The following is a 27233-nucleotide window of genomic DNA, read 5'->3' as shown; positions in this document are numbered from 1 at the left end:
ATCAAAAAGAGGACTTAATCCCTTATACTAATGTTGGCTAGAGGCAGCATGGTGGCTCAGTGGTTAGCACTGTTGCTTTGTAGCACTGGGGTACTGGGTTCATATTCCACCAAGGACAACATCTGCAAGGAGTTTGCATCTTCTCTTCGTGTTTACGTAGGTTTTCTGTTTTCCTGCCACACTCAAAATACATAATGATAGGGAATGTACATTGCGAGCTTCAATGTAGACCAGCGATGGCTAACCTTTTGAGCGTGGTGTGTCAAAATTAAAAAAAAATTGAGCATAACTCTGGTGGAATGTAACTTTGCAAAAAATGTATAATTGTGTTACATTTGTATCTCTAATAACAAAAAGTTTTCTGATAGTGACTGATGTGAGGAGGGGATAGGAGATAAAGACTGCTAGGGGAAGAGGAGATAATGATATAATGAAGTAATGTGCCCATCCTATAGTAATGTTCCCATCCTTGTCCCGTGTCCATCTTGTTCCCTGTAGTAATGTGCCCATCCTTGTCCCCATCCTGTAGTAATGTGCCCATATTGGCCTCTGTAGTCCTGTAGTAATATGCCCATCTTGTCCCCTGTAATAATGTGCCCATGCTTGCAAAATCCTGTAGTAATGTGCCTATCTTGTCCCCTGTAGTAATGTGGCCATATAGTCTCCTGTAGTAATGTTCCCATCCTGTCCCCTATAGTAATGTACCCATATTTGTCCCCTGTAGTAATGTGCCCATCCTTGTCCCCATCATGTAGTAATGTGCCCATCATTGTCCCCTGTAGTAATGTCTCCATCCTTGTCCTCTGTAGTAATGTGCCCGTCCTTGTTCCCATTCTGTAGTAATATGCCTATCCTCATTTCCATCCTGTAGTAATGTGTCCATCCTTGTCCCAATCTTGTAGTAATGACTCCATCCTATTCTCCATCCTATAGTAATGTGCCCCATCCTTGTCCCCATTCTGTAGTATTGTGCCCATCCTTTTCCCCATCCTGTGGTAATATGCCCATCCTGTCTCCTGTGGTAATGTGCCCATCTTGTCCCTAGTAGTCATGTGTCCATCCTTGTCCCCATCTTGTAGTGATGTGTCCATCCTTGTCCCCATCTTATAGTAATGTGCCCATACTTGTCCCCATCCTGTAGTAATGTGCCCATCCTGTCCTCTGTAATATTGTGCCCAACTAGTCCCCTGTAGTAATGTGCTCATCCTTCTCCTCATCCTGTAGTAATGTGCCTATCCTTGTCCTCTGTAGTAATGTGCCCCATCCTGTAATAATGTGCCCATCTTGTTAGCCTTGTAATAACGTGTCCATTGTTAGTTACATAGTTACATAAGTTGAAAACAGACCTAGGTTCATCTAGTTCAACCTTATACATTTTGTCATTAAGTCATTAATAACTGAAAATGTTGTTTGTACTGAGGAAATAATCCAGCCCTTTTTTAAATGCTGTTATAGTATCTGCAATTACTATCTCTTGCGGTAGGGCATTCCACAGTCTGACTGCTCTACCTATGAAGAACCCTTTCCTTTTTAGCTGTCGGAATCGCTTTTCTTCCACTCACAGTGACTGTCCCCTGGTCATTAGTATTGTCTTTGGAAGGAATAAGTGATGTGCCAGTGTTTTATATTGACCACATATGTATTTATAAATGAGATCTCCTCTGAGACGTCTTTTTTCTAAGCTAAACATATCTAACTTTTTCAACCTGTCATCATATGGGAGGCCTTCCATTCCTTGTAGTAGTCTAGTTAGCCGCCTTTGAACTGACTCTAACTTCCGAATGTCCTTTTTAAAATGTGGAGCCCAAAACTGGATCCCATATTCCAGATGTAGCCTTACAAGTGATTTATAGAGGGGTAACAATACGTTGGGATCACGGGATCTAATCTTATACACCCTAAAATCTTGTTTGCTTTTGCAGCTGCTGCTTGACATTGAGTGCTGCTGCTCAGCTTATTTATAACCAGAATACTCAAGTCCTTCTCCTGTTCTGTTGTCTCATGTTTAATTCCATTTCATTTATATGCAGCTATAGGATTACTCCGTCCTAGGTGCATTACTTTACATTTATCAACATTAAATCTCATTTGCCAAGTATCTGCCCATTCTGACATCTTATCCAGATCTTTTTGTAATATTGTACTATCAAGGCCAGTTTTTAATATACTACATAGTTTGGTGTCATCGGCAAAGACTGATACTTTACGATCAATCTCATTCCCAAGGTCATTAATAAAGAGATTAAAAAGAATTGGTCCTAGCACAGATCCCTGCGGCACCCCACTGCTGACTATATCCTATTTAGAGAATGTACCATTTATGACTACTCTTTGTTTCCTATCTTTTAGCCAATTCCTTACCCAGTTGCATATAGTTTCCCCTAGTCCTTGCTTCTGGATCTTAGTAGAAGGCTATTATATGGTACAGTATTAAATGCCTTTGCAAAGTCCACATAAATCACATCAGCTGCATTACCAATATCCAGGTTTGCACTTATCTCTTCATAGAACCCCAACAGGTTGGTTAGACACGACTTATCTTTCTTGAATCCATGCTGTTTGTCAGTTATTATATTATTTTCTGCAATATATTTTTGCATGTTATCCTTTAAAATACCCTCAAAAACTTTGTATACTACTGATGTCAGGCTTACTGGACGGTAGTTGCCTGGATCTACCCTCTTACCTTTCTTAAATATTGGTACCACATCAGCAATCCTCCAATCCTGAGGAACCAACCCGGTTACAAGCGAGTCTAAAAAGATAAAAAGATACAACGATTTGTCAATTACTGAGCTCAATTCTCTCAATATTTGAGGATGAATGCCATCTGGCATGGGGGATTTATCAATGTTTAATTTGCTCAGATGTTGGCGTACTTCTTCTTGTATTATATTATATTCCTTAGCCCCTCTTTTAGCAATGCCCCAACCTGAAGTAATGTGCCCATCCTGTAGTAATGTGCCCATCCTTGTGCCCATCCTGTAGTACTATATCTTTATCCCCTGTAGTAATGTGCCCCATCCTGTAGTAAGGTGCCGATTTTGTCACCATTGTAGTAATGTGTCCATTCTTCTGTCCATTTAATTTACTCAGATGCAGGTGTACTTCTTGTGTTAAATTAATTATATTATACTATATTATTTTGCACATCCTTGTCCCCTTCTTTTAGCAATGTCCCATCCAGGGCCGGCTCCAGGTTTTTGTGGGCTCCGGGCGAAAGAGTCTCAGTGGGCCCCATCCACACAAAGGCACGCACATTCAGATACATACACATACGTACATATATGTACATATACATATTTAAAGAGAAATTCAGAAAAACACATATAAACAGACATAATCTATACACAGTCATATACACTGACACACATAGATATACACATCATACATGCACACACAGACAACATCATACTTAGCCCCATGTAGCAGCACTATGCAGCCCCATGTAGCAGCACTATGCAGCCCCATGTAGAAGCACTATGCAGCCCCATGTAGAAGCACTATGCAGCCCCATGTAGCAGCACTATGCAGCCCCATGTAGCAGCATTATGCAGCCTCATGTAGCAGCATTATGCAGCCCCATGTAGCAGCACTATGCAGCTCCATGTAGCAGTATTATGCAGCCTCATAGTCGTCTGGGCACCGTGATCAATACATACTCACTTCCTCCTCGTTTCCCCGCTTCTCCGGTCTCCTCAGCGTGTCCACTGTTCTGCCGCTCTGACAGCTCAGGACACAGGCGTGCACAGTAATGACATCATCTCGCTCCTCTGTACTGAGCTGTCAGAGGTAGAGAGCAGACAGACGCTGCAGGAGAATGATGACAGAGAGCGCGTCGCTTCCTCTGTCACCATTGCTTTTAATTGTATCGGCATCTGCGATGCCGATAAAATTCAAAGTGTGATCCTCAGCGGGAGAGAGGGGGGCCCGTGGGAGATGATAGAAGCCAGTGCAGAGCTGGCATTGGGCCTCTCCTCTCTGACTCATGGGCTCCAAAGCGGCCGCATGGCCTGCCGCCATTGGCGGTATGCCACCTGCCATGTGCAAGTGGGCCCCCTCGGCGGTCCAGGGCCCTAGCACTTGACCAGGTGTTCCGGGTACTGATGCCGGCCCTGGTCCCATCCTGAAGTAATATCTCTTATTTGTGCCACATTGTGCCGTTTTCACATACACACACAAAAAAGATACTTCTTGTCTGTCCTCTGTTCCCTCCATGTCCTCTTTCCTGCTTCTTGCGTTCCGCAGGCCCTCTGACGATCGTGGTCCTATGCGCTTTACTTCAGATTTTGGATTTCTCCCACCGTGCACAGGAACTCTTTGCAGAGCATTACCAATGGCAGCCGCCGGCCAATCATAGGACAACAGGTGACATTATACAACAATTTCACCTGCTAGCCTCTGATTGACTGGCGGCTGCCTTTGGTGAAGCTCTGCAGAATTCCTGTGCGCGGTGGGGGAAATAAAAAATCTGAAGCAAAGCGCAGATGGCTGCGGCACCCAGCACAGGGCCACGATCATTGGGTACCTATGGGCTGCAAGAAGCTCAGGAGCCACAAGAAGCTCAGGGGCCACATGTGGCCTGAAGGCCACGTGTTTGAGATGCCTGGTTAGACAGAGGCGTGTTACGTACTGAGTGGTTCGTAAGCACGCCTCACTCAGGACCCTGGTTAAAGGTACAGAACAAAAATCCTATCACATCCCGATCTATGAGACAACGTAGCCACTGGTGATTTAACGAGAACTGTATGTGCGTCTCTCACCGGGCCGGTTATTTTGTAACAGTTTAGCCGCAGATGCAGTTCTGGTTAAATGACCGATGGCCGCGTTTTGTCTTAGAGACCAAAATGCAGCCAAAAGCCACTGCCACGCGTATTAGCAAAAATGGCTTGAGGTGTCACCACTGACATGCTTGTCATAGGTTAGCCATCACTGGTGCAGACAGTGATAATGATGGATGTGCATCGCTGTGGAAATAATGGCGATACATAAATGAGTAAACTAAATGAAAATAGTTGTTGTTCAGTTTTCTCAGTTATGACTATTCAGAAAATTAAATTTAATTATTATGCAAATGAGGACAATTTGTGTACCCTTTGTCTGGTCAAACTCTCAGTGTAACATTCCTACCCTCCTCTGTATTGGTAGGCAGCACTCAATTTAGATAAGTGAGTTCTGTCAGACTTGAAAACTTAGATAACAGAAAACCTGGAGCAGTGTCAGTGTGTGCCACCACAACTGAGTTTTTAGTTTGGGCAGCATTTATTATAGGCAAGCTAGCAATCAACAAAGGAAGAAAGATCGAAAGCTGCACTGAGATTTTGGGCACACCAAGAGTGCACCCAGCACCCTGATTTCCATAATAATTAAATGTCATTTTCTGGGTAATTATTAGTGATGAGCGAGTATGCTTGTTACTACTCGGTACTCGCACGAGTATCACTGTACTCGGGCTACTCGGCGGGGACCGAGAAATCTCGCGATACTCGTGCTGTGCTGTACTCGTGGTCTTCATCCCTGCATGTTGGCGCTCTTTTGAGAGCCAGCCCTCATGCAGGGATTGGCTGGACCACTGCAATGCCACAGCCCTGTTAGTTGTGGAATTGCAGTGATTGGCCGGCCCTCACAGCATGACCGTGCCTTTAGCCCGACACTTCCCCGCTCGGCTAAGGCCCCTCCCGCACTCCACTCCGCATGTATATATAGATACACGTATACACACACACGCACGTTTTTTTTTTTAATTTACAATTTTATGGTTTCAACATGCTGCCGGGGGTCATTTCAGAATAATACTCGGGTCTCCCATAGGATAACATTGGGCTCGGTGCTCGGGCCGAGTACACGAGTATCTTGGGATGCTCGGCCCGAGCCTCAAGCACCCGAGCTTTTTGGTACTCGCTCATCACTAGTAATTATAGCTGCTAAAATTTAAATAACAGGCATGATTTTTATAGGGGCTACATCCGGCGTCGTTAGCGACATCGCAGCATGTGACACCTAGGAGCGACGATCAACGATCGCAAAAACGTAAAAAATTGTTGATCGTTGACACGTCGCTCCTTTTCATAATATTGTTAGTGGTGCATGCTGCTGGTTGTTTGCCATTCCTGCGGCATCACACATTGCTGTGTGTGACACCGCAGGAACGACGAACATCTCCTTACCTGTGTCCACCGGCAATGAGGAAGGAAGGAGGTTGGCGGCATGTTCCGGCCGCTCATCTCCGCCTCTCCGCTTCTATTGGACGGCTGCCGTGTGATGTCGCTGTGATGCCGCACAAACCGCCCACTTAGAAAGGAGGTGGTTCGCCGGACACAGTGACGTCGCAGGGAAGGTAAGTCCATGTGAAGGGTGTAAGCGATGTTGTGCACCACGGACAGCAATTTGCCCGTGACGCACAACTGATGAGGCGGGTACGCTCGCTAGCGATCTCGCTAGCAAGATCGCAGCATGTAAAGTGCCCTTTAGTCTACTTTCTGACTATATGATAAGTTCTTATTGAGCTTTGGGAGTGAAAGACTCCATTAAGGTTTTACATCCACTTGCAACTTGAAAATGTACATTTCAGAAGGATTAATCACAATATTCTTTTCTACTTCTCTTCATGCTCTACTCTCAGAGAGGTTCAATAAAGTGATCATCCTAGGTTGAGCTCAGGTCAATATCAGTGCTGACACTGATTTATTCAGAGAAGTAGTGAAATCAGGAGGAGCACACAACTGATCTGTTCTATTCACTCCTCCTCTCTGAAGCCACTCTTTACACTTCTGGAAGTAACAAGTGGTGGAAGCTGATAATAGGCAATAATGAAAGAGGACTAACACCCACACAGTGTGCGTGCCGCTTACTCTTTCATATTTCAGCACCATAGTTGAGCTTCTGGCATCGCTCACTCTAGCCTTCTGCCTAGTGAGCAGTGTCAATCATAGTTAGGGTCAGTTTGCTCAAGATGCATGATCCTGGACTTTTGGTCATGCACACGATGAAGCCGGGTTTACGCATCCTTGCTTAAACTTATGTAGTGCATATGACGGAAACTCCGGGGTCATGTGCACTGAGCCGAAATCCAGGAGTCGGACGTGATGTCAGCAGAGAGGTGAGCGTGACCATCCTCTGATGCTGCGCATTCCTTAGCAGGTTAGTACACCCACAGGCTAAGGAATCTGACTAGCCAAGGGAACTAACGCCCTTGTGACTAGTCCCTGGCCTCATTAGCATAAGATAAAAGATCTTTAGAAATACTTTGTGTAAAGATCCCTTTATTTATGCTAGTGTATACAGGGACGGTTAGGCAGGGATTAGCAATATGCACTCAGAACTGATCGTGGTCCTCGATTCATATTGTACCTGACAGGTTCCCTTTTAGTGTGCTTTGACTCGTGAAACGCATTGAATGAAGCCTTTACTATTTTATCATTAGTTTTATTGTGATTTGTTTTGCGCCCGTGAAGCTGGACTCTCTCTTGACTCTTTCATGCCACATGTTCTGAAGAAACGACTGCAGCATCAGAAATATTGAGGTGATCTGAACTTTCTATTATATTATACAACATAGATGACACATGTAGGAAACATGGATGACACATTAGAAAACATTAACAGTTTTTCACGGATGTTAAAATGCTCATGAATCTTTGAGTGTAGCCTATGTAGCTGTCCAGTTTTAGGATACCAATTGGCAAACTCCAAGTCTACAGGGTTAAAAAGGTTTGTTTTATTGGTAGTTTAATACAGAAGAAAGTGCGGGATGGGGCACAGACCTATAAACAAGACGTACACTATAAATCTGGACACATTCTTCATAGAATTTGCAGCATCTAGTTAAATAGATAATGATTAAGAATAATTTCCTTCGATATGTGAGCAGCTGAGCAGCTGTGGAGTCTTTTTGCTCTTAAAGGGTTAGTAAACTGTCTTTTCTTTTACTTAAGACTGCTGAGTTAAGAAATTGCTCCTGCAGGGAAAATCCTGAGGTATAAAATGTTACTGTTTCAGATTGGTATGTAAATTCTTGGAAAACACGCTCGGATTCTAAGAACAGTATATCCAGTAGGACATTAGAAATGGACACTTTCCTATAAGATGATTATTACTTCACCATCCAAGGGGTCTTGAGTCTTGACAAGTCAGAATCGAAATTCACTTTCATCCTGGATAAATATTTCTAGAAATAATTATTAGTCATTTGGAGATATTACCTCCTTAAACTTAGCATTGACTGTATGCAGCATTTTCTACACTAATCTATTTGCTTCTAGTGATAAGTGGATTTGATTTGCTACAATTCAGTATAGCACTCGCAAAATTTCCAATGAATGTTACCATTTTTTTTATTTGCTTACAAGGAGCATCAGAAAGTGTAAGGTACATTAACTTCCACATAGAAGATCTTATAATCCCATTCCTCAATTTTACCATCTCGTATCGGTGCACTATAAATAAAAAGTGTTCCCTCACCACTTTCCCCACCTTCCCCTACAAATTATTAGTTTTGTCAATTTGATGCACATTCCTTGAACCATGGATCTCTCATTTTCACCCTGACTTTTCTTGGGACTATCTCAATCATATAGGCGAATATCTTCTTACACTTTTTTTAAATACATTTTTTTACATAACATCAATTTCTCCACCTCCCTTATTGATCCATTATTCTGATAAAACTATGGTGTTACTCCTAAAATGCAAATAATTTGATCCGTTTGTATGTTGGATTATATATAGATGATTACTCATTATAATTATCTTCACTCACAAGCATTTAAAAGGGTTGTCCACTAGTAGGACTCATTCCACATGAGTGCCCCTTTAAAAATAACAACGTTTATATGTATCTCCGGTGCCTACGTGGTTCCAACAATGTCAGAACTCGTATTCCCGGGGCCTACATGCATTGTTATGACTTGCGAGCCCCGCAACCAATTGACACCAGCTTCCTTCTCCCCACCTTTATACGGTTAGGTGATTAACAGGAATTGAGCGCTGCAGCTGTCACTCACTTCCTCTTAATTACTTAAACGTCCGGAGACGAGGAGAAGGAAGGCCTTATTGGTTTTGGGGCTCACGTGTGAGAACAATGTCATGTGGGACTATTTGGAACACGAGTTTTGACATTGCTGGAACCGCAACAGCACTCGAAGTGAGTATACAATGGCATGAAAAAGTTTGGGCCCCCTAGTTAAAATTACACTTATTGTAAAAACAGTTAAGCAAGTTGATGATGAAATGATAAAGGCACAAAGTTAAGATTGACATATTTCCTCTGTATTGTAGGCAAAAAAGAAAAATTTCATCTTTTTCATTTTTTAAATTAACAAAAAAACTAAATGGGCAGATGCAAAGTTTGGGCACCCTGCATGGTTAGTATTTAGTAGCAACCCCTTTGGCACGTATAACAGCTTGTAAATGCTTTTACTAGCCAGCCAACAGTCTTTCAGTTCTTGTTTGAGGGATTTTCATCCATTCTTCCTTGGAAAAGTCTTCCAGTTCTGTGACATTCCTGGGTCGTCTTGCATGCACTGCTCTTTTGAGGTCTGGCAACAGATTTTCAATGATATTCAGATCAGGAGATTGTGAGGGTCATTGTAAAAAACTTCAGCTTGCACCTTTTGAGGTTGTCTACTGTGGATTTTAACGTGGGTTTAGGATCATTATCCATTTGTAGATGACATCTTCTTTGCAACTTCAGCTTTTTTACAGCAAAATTTTTATGAGAGTTCATTGTAGGATTGCTAGAGAGTAGTGATGGGCAAACCCAGACTGTAAAATTCTGGATCCGAACTGGATACCTAGTGTCTGTGCAATAATTCCGGACAAGGAACTCTCAGGGAACCCCGGTGTAACTACCCAGATTCAGCCACCTGGATAATTTAAAAAAAAAAGGTAAAAGAAAGAGAATAGGGAATAAAGCGGGAATGTTATACTTACCGAGTCTCCCGTGTGGTTGTAATATTACTTCCGGGGCCCCTCATTGCCCTCATACATATTCATTTCATCCCCCGCCCGGCGGCAGACCTGGCATCTCTAAATGGTTGTAGTCAGACCATACCACCAACATGTGTGATAGCATCAGTAATTGCATGGAATTATACATAAATATATATACAATACATACATATATATATATACAAATATTGCCACAGGGTCCCCCATATTATGATACCAAGCACATAAATAAGCAGATAAAGTATACAGCTAAAGGATGCATCCCACAGCCTTTTGCTTATCTTGGCTGTGTATTAAAACAAGAGGGACCCCATGCAGCTTTAATTTAATTTATTTAAATAAATAAATAATTTAAAAAAAACAGCATGCGGCCCCCCCAAATTTGATAACCAGCCATGATAAAGCCAACAGCTGGGAGCTGGTATTCTCAGGCTAGAGAGACCCATGGTTATTGGGCCCCTGTCAGCTTAAAAATAGCAGCCTGCATTCGCCCAGAATTGTCGCATCCATTAGATGTGAAAATCTCAGCACTTTACCCTGCTCATCCTGATTGACCTGGTGTGGTGGCAATCAGGGTAATATAAGCTGCCACTAAGTCCTAGATTAGTAATTGAAGGCATCTATGAGACCCCCCCATTACTAATCTGTAAGTGAAAAGAAATAAACACAAACACCAAAAAAATCCTTTATTTGAAATAAAATGTTAAAAAAATCCACCCTCTTTTTCCAATTTAGGAACCCCAAACTATCAGTCCCGACGTAATACATGCGAGGTCCCAACACTGCTACATACTTAAGTCACAGTGCAATTAACAAACAAAGTCTCAAACAAACCATATCAAAGTTAGTCAAACAGTGGGGGGAGAATAAATCGCCCCACCCACACAAACTCCATAAACAAAGCAAAAAACAGGAGGACAAGGGAGTTTTTTTTGTGTAATAGACAATTATTTTTATTTCTTAAGGATATTTTCTAGTTTTTATATATTTCAATACGTATAGTGATAGAAAGCAACGGATGATAACAAACACATCTAAAAAACATATGTGTAAACAAATGTAAATAGGGGGCACCAAAAGACCACTTTCCATCCCTGAAGAAGCCGCGCATGGGGAGATTTCCCTCCCCTAGGTGAAACGCAGGTTGGTGGGTGCGGAGGGAACTTTGCCTTCCAGGAGGCACCCTTTGAGGATCTTAGCCGACCTTAACCTATTGATGGTATGTGATCTGCACATTTACATGCACCTGTAACCAATGCTGCTGTGATTGCATTTAGCACCTTGTATAAGGAGGCTGCCACTGTTCTTTTGACTTTAGTATGGAAATTTTTCCTAGCGATTTGCATAATTAGCCTCCTTTTTGTTACCTATTGTCTGCACTTAGCACTTTATTATCATTGCTGCTACTTTGACACTTTACTGGGTAATTGCAATCATCCTGTATGCACACAGCACTTTGTTGATACATGAATTGGTGTGTAGGCACCAGTACATAATATAAGCCATAATCTTTTTGTATTATTTAATTTGCCGAGCTTTACCATTTTCTATTACCCTCTTTTGGTGCCCCCTATTTACATTTGTTTACACATATGTTTTTTAGATGTGTTTGTTATCATCCGTTGCTTTCTATCACTATACTTATTGAAATATATAAAAACTAGAAAATATCCTTAAGAAATAAAAAGAATTGTCTATTACACAAAAAAACTCCCTTGTCCTCCTGTTTAAAGTCACAGTGCGCGGGCACAGAACATGTCTGCATGCTGTGGCTGCAGGCAGAGATTGACTGAGCTGCAGCTGTGAGCGGTGACATCACTCAGTTTATCTGTGGTCACAACTGGAGGTTCCTTCGGTACCCCACCTATGACTGCAGGTAACCTGACCTCATCTGACCTCATTGATCTCAGTGACCTCACCTCAGTTGTGTTCTAGAATGCTGTATATAAGTGCCCAAGTTGACCTGTATAATATAAAAAACAGCTTTTATTTTACTTGCCTGTGGGGCGGTCCGGTCCGACGGGTGTTGCTGGTCTTGGATCGGCACTTCCTCTCTTCCTGTGATAGCTGTCCTGCTTCCCTGCTCTGTGCGGATGACACGTCCTATGACTTCATTGCGCTCTTGTGCATGTGCATTTCTCTCTGCCCTCCTAATGGTATTTGTGTTATGTTTATGATCCTGTCTGTTTGGCTGAGCTGTGAGCTCTAACAACCTCTTAAAATTCTAAATCACTTTTTAATGGCAGCTACATTTTCTGCCTTGGCTTTTTTACAGGCTCTGATAGTGCCTTCCGATTGACTGGGCTATACCATGTGATGTGATAGCTACAAGGCAATATACAGCTGATGGTCCAGTTATACCTGAAATCATATGTCTTCTGTGATTGATTTAAACATCTGCAATGTGAAAATGGCAGAGGGAATTTTGGGGGTAATTTGTGCAAATCAAAATTTAATTTTATTTTCATAAAACTTAAATTGCCTCAAATTAATTTGCTCATCTTTAAAAAACACATCTTAAAGTCCGATTGTCCAGTGTCAGTATTTGGCTCTAGCATTAAGTTGGAGTACAAAACTAGTTTTAACACAAACATTTAGCAATATTTTTGGCAGTTGAGAAAATGAGCATGGAAAGTTTCAGAAGTGCTAAATACCGCGTTTTTTATTCCAAATTGTCTTCCAGTCCAGCTGAATAAACAAAAGACTTGATATTGAGGTGGCTTCTTACTATCTGTCAGTCATTTTCTCTTTTTTTGTGTATATTTGGGGGGTGGTTTGTGTATATTCTGCTTTTCAGGAATTCCCTTCCCTTTGTTTTGCATAATGTGTATTTGCCAAGTTATATTTCAAGTACAACAAGAAGTTGAAGTACTGTATATATACAATCATGGATGCAGGACAACACTCAAACAGATATTGTATGCACTATTAAGATATACAAAACAGGTAACACATATAAGAGAAAATACAAGCAGAAAATGCTTTCCTCCAACTAATACTCCAGTACTTTAATTTAGCGAAGAGTAGGGACATATCGTCCATAGCAGCAGCCTAGGCAGCCACAATAGGGCCCAAACGTTGGAAGGTCCTGGTGCCAAGGTCACCTCCACGGCCAACAAAATTTCAGCAGTGTCCGCATCCTCAGGATGTGAATATCATTTAATAGAATGGTGGGTTATGTAGCTGAAAAATCCATAATCACCATTTAGCCTGCGTCTGTGAGCATGAGACTCTATTCTCTGCGCAGGCTCAATGACGTTACTACATCATGCCTGCTGTGCTGAACCCTCAAAACTAACACTGTAAAGACCGGAGCAGTGTGTGGAAGGAGGTGAGTACTGTTTTTTATAATGTCATTATTTGTGGGAGTCATTATACTGAATGGGTGGCAGGTTGTGTCCATCATACTGAGTGAACCATTATATTGCTTGAGGTTTGATGTGGACAGTTATGTAAACTGGGGGGGTTTGTGGGGGCTCAAATACGAAGTGGATGGCTGGTGGGGGTCATGATACTGAGTGGGGGGCTGATGGGGGCCATTATGCTGAGTAGGGGCTCTTGGGGATCAGTATACTCAATGGGGGCTGTGGGGGCCATAATACTGAATCAGGGGCTGTGGAGACTATAAGATCCCCAATGTTGAGTTGGGCACTGTAAAGGACACTAAACTGAGTTGGGGACTGGTGGGGCTCCCATATTCAGTGGTGACCCTCATTCTGTGGTGATTTGTAGAAGCCCTCATTCTGTGTTGGCTATTATTCTCTTTGGGGTGTAGTGGGGGCATACATAATGTATGAGCTGATGTGGAGGCCCTTATACTGAGTAAGGGGCTATAGGTGCCCTTATAACACGTGGGGGCATCATACTAACAATGTTACGGGGGGCTGTCTGATAATAAAACCTAAAGGAATATCAGACAGTCAGGGTCCACCGTGCAAAGACTCTGCTGCAGACTATGGCAGAGTGCAATACCTCTGTTAAACTCACAGAGGAATATAATTAGTAAATAAGGCAATTCCTCCCTTACTTGGAGGGTGTGTGGAATGGTCTCTGTTAATGATCACAGAGACAAAAGCAGTGAGTGTGAAATGGCACCTACCTAGGTCCGTTCCTCTAGTGGTGCCAGGAGACGGACAGCAGCGTAAGCTGCACAAAGCTCCTACCTGCGTTCGCTCCACTAGTGTGCGAGGACACGAACCACTAGATATGGCACCTGCCTAGGTCCGCTCTTCTAGTGGTGCAAAAGAGACGGACAGCAGCGTAAGCCGCACAAAGCTCCTACCTGCGTTCGCTCCACTAGTGTGCGAGGACACGAACCACTAGATATGGCACCTGCCTAGGTCCGCTCTTCTAGTGGTGCAAAAGAGACAGACAGCAGCATAAGCCGCACAAAGCTCCTACCTCTGTTCGCTCCCCTAGTGTGCGAGGATACGAACAACTGCCAGACGCAGTATAAGGAACGTTACCCTAGCGGCAACGTCCACCTACGAGTAGAATCACAAGGCCCAGCCGGACCATGTGCCTCAGGCACCTGCCTATGTCCGCTCCACTAAGCGGTAAGAATACGGACTGCAGCCGAAGCTGTAAGGTATAAGAACGCTACCCTGCCGGTAGCGCTCACCTAACATAGACAGAGAGATGCCTAGAGGGACGTGCACAGGGCGTCTACCTTCATGCATGACCCAAGAGGACTGAGCGCCGGGCGGCGTGCGTCAGGGTCTTATATAGACTCTGTGCCTCATCCAAGATAGAGGACACCAGAGCTAATCCGCTGCCAGAATGACAGCAATGACGTCACGCTGGCCTATCACCGAGCAAAGCGTCACAAGCACATGATCAGCGACCAATCGGCATGGAAGGTGTCAGAGACATGTGACCACGTGTCACAAGCACATGACCAGAGGCCAATCAGCTTAGAAGGTGTCAGAGACATGTGACCTCGTGTCAGCGATGATGTCACCCGCACATGTGCAATGGCTCCAAGATAGGACTTAGTCTCCAGCGCTTGCACATGTGCAGTAGCAAGAAATCCGGACATAGTCTCCAGAGCCACAGCAACCGTAACAAACAGGCTATCATACTGTGTGTAGAACATAATATTCTGTGTGTCGGGGGACCATGGGGATATCATACTATAGGGGGGCGCTTTAGGGACATCATGCTGTGGGGATATTATGTTGCGCTGTTGGCACCCTGCAGAGGTCATCATACTCTCCTGGAGGCACTGTGGTGTAATTACATACTATGATGTATTTGTGGAGTAAATCTGTGTGAGGGGAGGATTCACTGTGGGGCTACCATACTCAGAGTGTGTGTGTGTGGGGGGGAGCTTATTTACGAGCATTATACTGTACACTATAAAAGGGGTATCATTGTTGATAACAGTATAGTGCTCCAATAAAAACATAATTAGTGTGTATATGCCCCAAATCATATCTGTCTCCTGCTTTATAAAAGTCGGCATATATGATTCCACCAAATATACAGTCAGGGCCAGAAATATTTGGACAGTGTTACGGTTGCTGCGAGCACTGGAGACTATGTCCAGATTTCTTGCTACTGCACATGTGCGAGCGCTGGAGACTAAGTCCAGATTTCTTGCTACTGCACATGTGCGAGCGCTGGAGACTAAGTCCAGATTTCTTGCTACTGCACATGTGCGAGCGCCGGAGACTAAGTCCAATCTTGGAGCCATTGCACATGTGTGGGTGACATCATCGCTGACACGAGGTCACATGTCTCTGACACCTTCTATGCCGATTGGTCGCTGGTCATGTGCTTGTGACGTCTTGCTCGGTGATAGGCCAGCATGACGTCACTCCTGTCGTTCTGGCAGCGGATTGGCTCTGGTGTCCTCCATCTTGGATGGGGCACAGAGTCTATATAAGACCCTGACACACGCCGCATGGTGCTCAGTCCTCTTGGTTCATGCATATGAGTAGACGCTCTGTGCGCGTTCCTCTAGGCATTCCTCTGTCTATGCTAGGTGAGCGCTACCGGCAGGGTAGCGTTCTTATACCTTACAGCTTCGGCTGCTGTCCGTATCCTTACCTCTTAGGGGAGCGGACATAGGCAGGTGCCTGAGGCACATGGTCTGGCTGGGCCTTGTGATTCTACTCGTAGGTGGACGTTGCCGCTAGGGTAACGTTCCTTATACTGCGTCTGGCAGTTGTTCGTATCCTCGCACACTAGGGGAGCGAACAGAGGTAGGAGCTTTGTGCGGCTTACGCTGCTGTTCATCTCTTTTGCACCACTAGAAGAGCGGACCTAGGCAGGTGCCATATTTAGTGGTTCGTGTCCTCGCACACTAGTGGAGCGAACGCAGGTAGGAGCTTTGTGCGGCTTACGCTGCTGTTCGTCTCTTTTGCACCACTAGAAGAGCGGACCTAGGTAGGTGCCATTTCGCACACATTGCCTTTGTCTCTGTGATTATTAACAGAGATCATTCCACACACCCTCCAAGTAAGGGAGGATTTGCTTTACTTACTTATTATATCCTTCTGTGAGTTAACAGAGGTATTGCACTCTGCCATAGTCTGCAGCAAAGTCTTTGCACGGTGGACCCTGACTGTCTGATACTCCTTTCGGTTATTATCAGACAGCCCCCCGTAAAATTAGGACTGAGCCAAGGGTCTGGCAGTTATGGCAGAATATCAGCAGTTACACCGTTACATACAAGTACTTGAGTCACGGCTCAAGAGTATAGAGGATAAACCTCAGACCATGGTGACATCTGCACATGATCCTCGACTTGCTCTGCCAAACAGATATTCTGGCGATGCCAGATCATGTCGTGGTTTCATTAGTCAGTGTCAGATACACCTAGAGGTCAACTCTTCTCGCTTCTCTACGGAGAGGTCCAGAGTAGGCTTTATCATCTCCTTACTTCAGGACAAAGCCTTAGAATAGGGCGACTCCCCTATGGGAGCGCTCTGATGTGGTTACTCTGAGAAATCAAGACTTTCTTGATGCTCTTAAGGCGGTATTCATGGGTCCGCAGGTTACCCATGATGCGGCCCTGAGACTGTTAGATCTATCTCAGGGTTCGTTATCCACTAGTTCTTATGCCATTGCTTTTAGAACTCTGGTGGCAGAACTAGATTGGCCAGAGAAGGTGTTGATTCCTATCTTCTGGAGAGGGTTGGCAGGCTATGTCAAGGATGCTCTTGCTACTCGTGAGGTCCCTGCTTCTCTGGAGGACTTGATCACAGTAGCAACGAGAATCGATGTACGCCATAAGGAACGTAGACTCGAGGTCTCTTCCTCACGCCCTAAGCATCGGGCTATTCCAGTTGTTGAGGGTCCACTACCATCTTCCTCAGCATCTGAAACATCTCCCACTCCTATGGAGTTAGGTCATACGTTCTCCAGACTACGCAAGTCTGGTCCTCCTATATGTTACGTATGTCGTCAGGCTGGGCACTATGCCAACAAGTGTCCTAGTCGTCAGGGAAACTCCCTGGCCTAGTAACCATTAGAGGGGGGTTACTAGAGACGTCTTCTGCACCCTCTAAGTGTTGTATCCCAGGTCAGCTCTCGTTATCTGAGAATACATGGCCTATTATGGCTTTTGTGGATTCCGGAGCTGACGGGATTTTTGTGTCCTCAGGATTTGTAAAGGGACACAATATTCCCTCTATCATGTTAGAGGCGCCTATTCCTGTCCTTGTTGTTAATGGAACTATGTTGTCTGACTCCATTACATTGAGGACAGTTCCCTTGCGCCTTTCCCTGTCTCAGGGTCACATAGAGGAGATTTCTTTTCTTGTTTTGCCTGAGGGTATAGACGACGTCCTTCTGGGTCTTCCATGGCTTCGGACTCATGCTCCTCACATTGACTGGGAGTCTGACAGCATTATTAGTTGGGGTTCGAAATGTCAGTCCCGATGTCTTCCCTTACCACCTAAGGTCGTTGCGGTTGCATCAACTGATCTCTCTCCCATACCTACACCCTATTTGGATTTCGCTGACGTGTTCTCCAAACAGGGTGCTGAGGTTCTTCCACCCCATAGGCCGTATGACTGTGCCATAGACCTTATCCCAGGTTCGGTTCCACCTAAAGGCAGGGTTTACCCCCTGTCGATACCTGAGTCGGAGGCCATGTCGACCTATATAAGAGAGAGTTTAGAGAAGGGGTTCATTCGTAAGTCTGTCTCTCCCGCGGGAGCTGGGTTTTTCTTTGTTCGGAAGAAAGAGGGTGATTTGCGTCCCTGCATAGATTACCGGGGTCTCAACGCAATCACAATAAAGAACAAATACCCATTACCTTTAATTTCGGAGCTCTTTGACAGACTGAGAGGAGCTCAAGTTTTTACGAAGTTGGATCTGCGGGGTGCGTATGACTTGGTACGAATTCGAAAGGGTGACGAATGGAAGACCGCTTTTAACACCCGAGACGGTCACTATGAATACCTCGTCATGCCTTTTGGGTTATGTAATGCACCCGCAGTATTTCAGGACTTCGTAAACGATGTGTTCAGGGATTTACTGTAATTTTCAGTAGTGGTGTATCTGGACGACATCCTGATTTTTTCTCCTGATCTGGAGACTCATCGTCAGGATGTCGTTCGTGTCCTTTCCCATTTAAGGGAGCACTCATTGTTTGCTAAACTCGAGAAATGTGTATTCGAGCAATCCTCATTGCCTTTTTTGGGTTACATTATCTCACAAGAGGGTCTGGCTATGGATCCTGCGAAGCTCTCTGCTGTCCTGCAATGGTCCGAACCTCATTCCTTGAAGGCGGTGCAACGCTTCTTAGGATTCATAAATTATTACAGGCAGTTCATACCCCATTTTTCTACTTTGGTGGCCCCTTTGGTGGCCTTGACTAAGAAAGGTGCTAATCCCAAAGCCTGGTCTACTGAGACATCTCAGGCTTTTGAGGCAGTAAAAAGACACTTTTCAACTGCTCCCGTTCTTCAAAGACCCGATGAGAGTAAGCCCTTCCTCTTAGAGGTTGATGCCTCTTCAGTGGGTGCTGGTGCGGTCTTGTATCAAAAGAACGGTGCAGGTAGAAAAAGGCCGTGTTTCTTCTTTGCTAAAACCTTTTCACCAGCAGAGAGAAACTATACCATTGGGGATAGGGAACTGCTCGCCTTGAGATTAGCCTTGGAGGAGTGGCGTCACTTGCTGGAAGGAGCGAAACATCCTTTCCAGGTCTATACAGACCATAAGAATCTGACGTACTTACAAACCGCTCAGCGTCTGAATCCTCGCCAAGCCCGCTGGTCCTTGTTTTTCTCCCGCTTTCACTTCTCCATCAACTATCTGTCTGGGAGTAAGAATAACAAGGCAGACGCCCTGTCTCGCTCTATGCTTTCTACCCAGGAAGAGATTGACGAACCTCGTCTTATCCTTCCCTCCAGGGTTTTTCATACGCTCTCCCCTGTGACGTTAGACCAAATCCCACCGGGCAAGACCTTTGTTCCGCCTGATCGACAGAATGATATACTGTCATGGGCCCACACCTCAAAGGTGGGTGGGCATTTTGGTATTAGGCGGACACGAGAGTTACTGGAGAGGTGGTATTGGTGGCCACACTTAGCCAGCCACGTCAAGAGATATGTCGGTTCCTGCTACTCGTGTGCTCGCAACCGTCCATTACGGCAGAGACCGGCTGGGCTCTTGCATCCTTTACCAGTGCCAGATAGACCATGGGAGGTGGTAGGCATGGACTTTGTGGGTGATCTTCCATGTTCACAGGGACATAGATTTGTGTGGGTCATTACGGACCATTTCTCCCGGATGGTTCATCTCGTACCGTTATCGAGAATCCCATCTTCCAGGGTACTAGCCAAACTATTCCTCAAGCATGTCTTTAGGCTTCACGGGATGCCAGATCGTATCATTTGTGATAGAGGCCCGCAATTTACTTCCCGTTTCTGGCGAGATCTTTGTAGCCTTCTGCAAATTGAGTTGAATCTCTCTTCGGCATACCATCCGGAGACTAATGGTTTGGTTGAACGTACCAATCAATCTATGATTATATACCTTCGACACTTTGTTGCTGAGAACCACGATAACTGGTCCTCCCTCCTACCCTGGGGAGAATTTGCCCTTAACAATTCGCTGGCTGAGGCCACTGGGCAGACACCGTTCGTACTCAATAATGGGCAACACCCTAGGGTACCGGTACCGTTTCCCGCTGCTGCACCTCCTCCTCTTGTGGCCGACTGGGCAACTAATGCCAGAGAGGTTTGGGATCGGACTCAAGAGTCGATCCAAGCAGCTAAGGACCGTATGAAGACGGTGTCCGATTTGTTTCGTCGCCCGGCTCCTGTCTTTTCTCCAGGGGACTTTGTGTGGCTCTCTGCAAAACACGTGAGACTTAGAGTGAGCTCTGTCAAATTTGCTCCTCGCTTCCTGGGTCCTTATGAGGTTCTTCGACAGGTAAATCCTGTAGTCTATCAATTGAAGTTACCTGTCCATCTTAGCAGGGCCAGATTAAGGTTGGTGGGGGCCCCTGGGCAGAAAATCTGGTGGGGGCCCCATAACGTTAACATTTTAAGCCATAACAGTAGAGCACGAACTGTAGCATTTAGAAATAAATCCACTGAGCATGGATCTTATCCTGTTCTGCCACATTCAGATTTACACTTATACACAGAAAATAAAGTTACTCACATTTTTTTATTGATCCCAATGTTAAGACAGCCAAGTAATAGTAAAAATACAGAAAGGGAAAGTTCTCACTGGCAGCAATGGTTGCTGAAAATCACAATGTGCTCTCTATTGTATTGTCTCCGGAGTAGTACATAGCAGCTGATGTCTGTACACGGTATGCCATACACTGTATCAGAGGTGGATCTAGGTTTTCCTGTCCATGGAGTAGGAGTTCAGTTTGGCGCCCCCTTCTATACACGGCTTATGCGGTTTGAGTAGTTGTCATGTGACCGCTCATACGCCATTTTCACACGTGCCGATGAGCTGCTCTTCCTAATTCTCTCGATGTTCAGTGAAATACTACAGCCCATAAAGAGAAGCAGGAAGAGAAGCTAATTGTGACTCAAAGTATTAAAATGACCTGCAAGTGGTCATGTGACCACTTCTAAAATTAGCAAGCAGAGCCGAATCCTTACATTGAGTATATTACAGGTTGTTGGATTGGGCATGCTACGGGGCTTACTTCTATTATTAAAGGGGTTGTCCAGCTCGACAAGGAAAATTTGTAGTTATATGACTGCAGACTTCTGAATTCTCACAGCTTGCGGACTGCACACTGTCATGATTTTCCCGTGCCATGAGCAAGTAGTCATGGGACTGCAAGTATGCGATTTGTTTACTTCCGGCCACATTCAAATTAGACGTCTGCAGCCTCACTCAATAGTTACATGCCCTCAAGCTCTCACTGCTGGCATCGGAGAGTCCTGACAGTGTGCAGTGTGCACACTGAGGATTCAGAAGTCTGCAGTCACATAGAAACTTTCATCACAAACCTGGACAACCCCTTTAATGCTACTAACATAATGTAGAAACCCTTGCGGTCATGTAATTTTACAAATCATGGCTTGCTACATGTGTACAGGATCAGAATCAGTAAAATGTACATAAATACACTGTGTGCAGAATTATTAGACAAATGAGTATTTTGCTCACATGATACTTTTATACATGTTGTCCTACTCCAAGCTGTATAGGCTGAGAGCCAACTACCAATTAAGTAAATCCGGTGATGTGCATCTCTGTAATGAGTAGGGGTGCGGTGTAATGACATCAACACCCTATATAAGGTGTGCTTAATTATTAGGCAACTTCTTTTTCCTTTGGCAGAATGGGTCAAAAGAGAGATGTGACGGGCTCTGAAAAGTCCAAAACTGTGCGATGTCTTGCAGAGGGATGCAGCAGTCTTGAAATTGCCAAACTTTTGAAGCGTGATCACCGAACAATCAAGCGTTTCATGGCAAATAGCCAACAGGGTCGCAAGAAGTGTGTTGGGCAAAAAAGGCGCAAAATAACTGCCCATAAACTGAGAAAAATCAAGCATGAAGCTGCCAAGATGCCATTTGCCACCAGTTTGGCCATATTTCAGAGCTGCAACATTACTAGAGTATCAAAAAGCACAAGGTGTGCCATACTCAGGGACATGGCCAAGGTAAGGAAGGCGGAAAACCACCACCTCTGAACAAGAAACATAAGATAAAACCTCAAGACTGGGCCAAGAAATATCTGAAGACTGATGTTTCAAAGGTTTTATGGACTGATGAAATGAGAGTGACTCTTGATAGACCAGATGGATGGGCCGAGGCTGGATCAGTAAAGGGCAGAGAGCTCCACTCCGACTCAGACGCCAGCAAGGTGGAGGTGGGCACTGGTATGGGCTGGGATCAGCAAAGATCAACTTGTGGGACCTTTTTTGGTTGAGGATGGAGTGAAGCTCAACTCCCAGACCTACTGCCAGTTTCTGGAAGACAACTTCTTCAAGCAGTGGTACAGGAAGAAGTCGGTATCGTTCAAGAAAAACATTATTTTCATGCAGGACAATGCTCCATCACATTAATCCAACTACTCCACAGCGTGGCTGGCCAGTAAAGGTCTAAAAGATGAAAAAATAATGACATGGCCCCCTTGTTCACCTGATCTGAACCCCAAAGAGAACCTGTGGTCCCTCATAAAATGTGAGATCTACAGGGAGGGAAAACAGTCCACCTCTGGGAGCAGTGTCTGGAGGCTGTGGTGGCTGCTGCACGCAATGTTGATCGTAAACAGATCAAGCACTGACAGAATCTATGGATGGTAGGCTGCTGAGTGTCATCAGAAAGAAAGGGGGCGATATTGGGCACTCATTTTTTGGGGTTTTGTTTTTGCATGTCAGAAATGTTTATTTCTAAATTTTGTGCAGTTATATTGGTTTACCTGGTGAAAATAAACAAGTGAGATGGGAATATATTTGCTTTTTATTAAGTTGCCTAATAATTCTGCACAGTAATAGTTACCTGCACAGACAGATATCCTCCTAAGATAGCCAAATCTAAAAAAAACCCACTCCAACTTCCAAAAATATTAAGATTTGATATTTATGAGTCTTTTGGGCTAATTGAGAACATAGTTGTTGATCAATAATAAAAAAAATCCTCTAAAATATAAAATGCCTAATAATTCTGCACACGGTGTACAGCACCAGAACCAAAAGCAATACCAAAATACATCACTAGCACCCTCATCAGTAAACGAATATATCACCAGAACCACCAATACATGACTACAGTACCAAATTTACTACAACAATATATTGTAATGTCACATCCCCATATACATTTGTATCACATGAATTAACAACGCCCAGTATGTCCTTAACAATTCCCAGCATTTTCTTACAATTGTTATCAGTATTCATCAGACTTTGAACCATACAGGAACCACAGTTCTGATGAGGAGAAGCATTGAGTGTCACACACATACAGTCACATCCAGGTACCTTGTAGGTGACATCTTCCCTGATCGGAGTCATCCTATTCTTTCTTCTCCATCTTGTCCAGACGTCATGATGACTATTCACATCCACAGCTCCTCTCTGCAGACCTCCCGGGCCTTCTGCAGCACATCTCGACATTATGCCCTTAAAATAAATAGCAGAATGATTATAATGCTCCTAAATATAAATATATGACCTACGCTGTGCGCCTGAATAAATAATTGCCCCTCACTGTGCTCCCTGCACAAAATGACCCACACAATGTCATTCTTATGGTACATGGCCTGTTCTTTCAGTACTGGGCCCCCTCTTCACACCGTCCTCTACATTGTGTACCCACTATACTTCCAAATGTCTATACTGTGCCCCCTCCTCACACTCCCCCTCCTGAGCTGTGCCCTCACACTGTTCCCCATGCAATCCCCTCTCTATACTGCCCTCACCCTCAGTACCAAAATCACTGAAAGTGCAACTCAATCTCACATTCCCCCTCTTCAGCATACTGTGCCCTCCATACTGTGCCCTCACACTGGCCACCATGCTGCCCCTTCTCTATACTGCCTACCTCCTTCACTATACAGTCACTATACCGCACCTCAGTCTCACATTCCCCCTCCTCAGCATACTGTGCCTCCATACTGTGCCCTCACACTGGCCACCATGCCGCCCCTTCTCTATACTGCCTACCTCCTTCACTATACAGTCACTATACCGCACCTCGGTCTCACATTCCCCCTCCTCAGCATACTGTGCCTCCATACTGTGCCCTCACACTGGCCACCATGCTGACCCTTCTCTATACTGCCTACCTCCTTCACTATACAGTCACTATACCGCACGTCAGTCTCACATTCCCCCTCCTCAGCATACTGTGCCCTCCATACTGTGCCCTCACACTGGCCACCATGCTGACCCTTCTCTATACTGCCTACCTCCTTCACTATACAGTCACTATACCGCACCTCAGTCTCACATTCCCCCTCCTCAGCATACTGTGCCTCCATACTGTGCCCTCACACTGGCCACCATGCTGACCCTTCTCTATACTGTCTACCTCCTTCACTATACAGTCACTATACCGCACCTCAGTCTCACATTCCCCCTCCTCAGCATACTGTGCCCTCCATACTGTGCCCTCACACTGGCCACCATGCTGACCCTTCTCTATACTGCCTACCTCCTTCACTATACAGTCACTGTACCGCACCTCAGTCTCACATTCCCCCTCCTCAGCATACTGTGCCTCCATACTGTGCCCTCACACTGGCCACCATGCCGCCCCTTCTCTATACTGCCTACCTCCTTCACTATACAGTCACTATACTGTACCTCCGTCTCACATTCCCCCTCCTCAGCATACTGTGCCCTCCATACTGTGCCCTCACACTGGCCACCATGCCGCCCCTTCTCTATACTGTCTACCTCCTTCACTATACAGTCACTATACCGCACCTCAGTCTCACATTCCCCCTCCTCAGCATACTGTGTCCTCACACTGGCCACCATGCTGCCCCTTCTCTATACTGCTTATGTTCCCCACTACCCAGGCTCTATACTATGCCCCTCACACTTTTCTCCACCAATACTCTCCACTTACAATTTTCTCCCACCATACTGCTGCCTCACACTTTTTAATGGTGCCCCCCTGATTGCCGTGCAGGGGAACATATGCCGCATGCCCCCCAAAGGTACGCCCCTGTACAGTGTACAGGAGAATACATGACTGGTACACAATATACTGTGATACAGACATCAGAGGTTATACAATATACACATTATTATATACCATCTGATGTGTGTACACAGTGTATCACACTACTCTCTCTGTACGCTGGATGTGGTATACCATGTGCACAGATATACAATCCCCTGCACTGATCACACCTGGGCCTACAGGACAGGACCTCACATATTCTATATGTAATATGGGCCATATAGTGTAATGTGTGCTGCAGGCTCAGATGTGATCAGTGCAGGATTCTGTGTGTAGTGATGTCTCTGTGTGTGTTATTGCAGGGGAGGGATGAGGCCGATGACCCGGCACTGACAGCCCGACCTGATCTGCAGCAGCTCACACTCCTGCAATAACTCACACTGATAGCAGAGTGGCCGCTGACACTATGGAATCCCGTCTGGAGTTATCAGCGGCGTCCTGCTCCCTCCTCACTGCAGCCTCCTGCCCGGCCGGCACCATGATTAATGACCTCATACTTACCGGGATCCACTGAGACCTCCGGTCCTCCCACAAGCTCCTCTACGGCAGGAAGAAACAGCAGCGCGGTGACGTCATCCTGGCAGACGCAGCCCACACAGCGTGCAGTGGGCGTGTCTGCAGTAGTGATGGCCGGGATTGAAATACCTTAAAGGTACAGTGCGGTCTTGAACCACTGCGACATTAATAAAATGGCGGACACACAGATGGTGGTGGGGGCCCCCTCAGAGGCTCTTGTGGTGGGGGCCCCTGGGCTGAAGCCCCGTCTGCCCCGCCTATAATCCGGCCCTGCATCTTAGGATTCATGACAAATTCCATGTCTCACTGCTAAAGCCGGCTATTTTACCTCACGCTCGTGAAGTGCACTCTCCTGCCTCTGATTCCTCTCGCTCTAGCTATGAGGTACGAGCCATAGTAGGTTCTAAGATGGTTAGAGGGCGCAGGTTCTTCTTGATAGATTGGGAGGGCTATGGCCCGGAACATCGCTCTTGGGAGCCTGAGGAGGCTGTCCATGCTCCCGACTTAGTTGCCGATTACCTGCGTCGCCGGGAGGGGGGCCCTTGAGGGGGAGGTACTGTTACGGTTGCTGCGAGCACTGGAGACTATGTCCAGATTTCTTGCTACTGCACATGTGCGAGCGCTGGAGACTAAGTCCAGATTTCTTGCTACTGCACATATGCGAGCGCTGGAGACTAAGTCCAGATTTCTTGCTACTGCACATGTGCGAGCGCCGGAGACTAAGTCCAATCTTGGAGCCATTGCACATGTGCGGGTGACATCATCGCTGACACGAGGTCACATGTCTCTGACACCTTCTATGCCGATTGGTCGCTGGTCATGTGCTTGTGACGTCTTGCTCGGTGATAGGCCAGCATGACGTCACTCCTGTCGTTCTGGCAGCGGATTGTCTCTGGTGTCCTCCATCTTGGATGGGGCACAGAGTCTATATAAGACCCTGACACACGCCGCATGGTGCTCAGTCCTCTTGGTTCATGCATATGAGTAGACGCTCTGTGCGCGTTCTTCTAGGCATTCCTCTGTCTATGCTAGGTGAGCGCTACCGGCAGGGTAGCGTTCTTATACCTTACAGCTTCGGCTGCTGTCCGTATCCTTACCTCTTAGGGGAGCGGACATAGGCAGGTGCCTGAGGCACATGGTCTGGCTGGGCCTTGTGATTCTACTCGTAGGTGGACGTTGCCGCTAGGGTAACGTTCCTTATACTGCGTCTGGCAGTTGTTCGTATCCTCGCACACTAGGGGAGCGAACAGAGGTAGGAGCTTTGTGCGGCTTACGCTGCTGTTCGTCTCTTTTGCACCACTAGAAGAGCGGACCTAGGCAGGTGCCATATTTAGTGGTTTGTGTCCTCGCACACTAGTGGAGCGAACGCAGGTAGGAGCTTTGTGCGGCTTACGCTGCTGTTCGTCTCTTTTGCACCACTAGAAGAGCGGACCTAGGTAGGTGCCATTTCGCACACATTGCCTTTGTCTCTGTGATTATTAACAGAGATCATTCCACACACCCTCCAAGTAAGGGAGGATTTGCTTTACTTACTTATTATATCCTTCTGTGAGTTAACAGAGGTATTGCACTCTGCCATAGTCTGCAGCAAAGTCTTTGCACGGTGGACCCTGACTGTCTGATACTCCTTTCGGTTATTATCAG

General features: G+C 45.5%; 1 long non-coding RNA gene across 1 annotated transcript; it reads right to left on the bottom strand.

Annotated features, from left to right (window-relative positions):
- Positions 1 to 20599: 20599 nt before the first annotated feature.
- On the bottom strand, positions 20600 to 25631 carry LOC142249339 (uncharacterized). Its single transcript, XR_012725036.1, has 3 exons — positions 25575 to 25631; positions 23363 to 23503; positions 20600 to 20910 (listed from the first exon to the last, which is right to left on the bottom strand). It is a non-coding gene; the product is annotated as an uncharacterized LOC142249339 (long non-coding RNA).
- Between the last annotated feature and the right edge of the window lie 1602 nt (positions 25632 to 27233).

Source organism: Anomaloglossus baeobatrachus, chromosome 8 (genome assembly GCF_048569485.1).
Source record: "Anomaloglossus baeobatrachus isolate aAnoBae1 chromosome 8, aAnoBae1.hap1, whole genome shotgun sequence".
Lineage (NCBI taxonomy): Eukaryota > Metazoa > Chordata > Amphibia > Anura > Aromobatidae > Anomaloglossus > Anomaloglossus baeobatrachus.
This window is presented reverse-complemented; position numbering and strand designations above follow the sequence as displayed.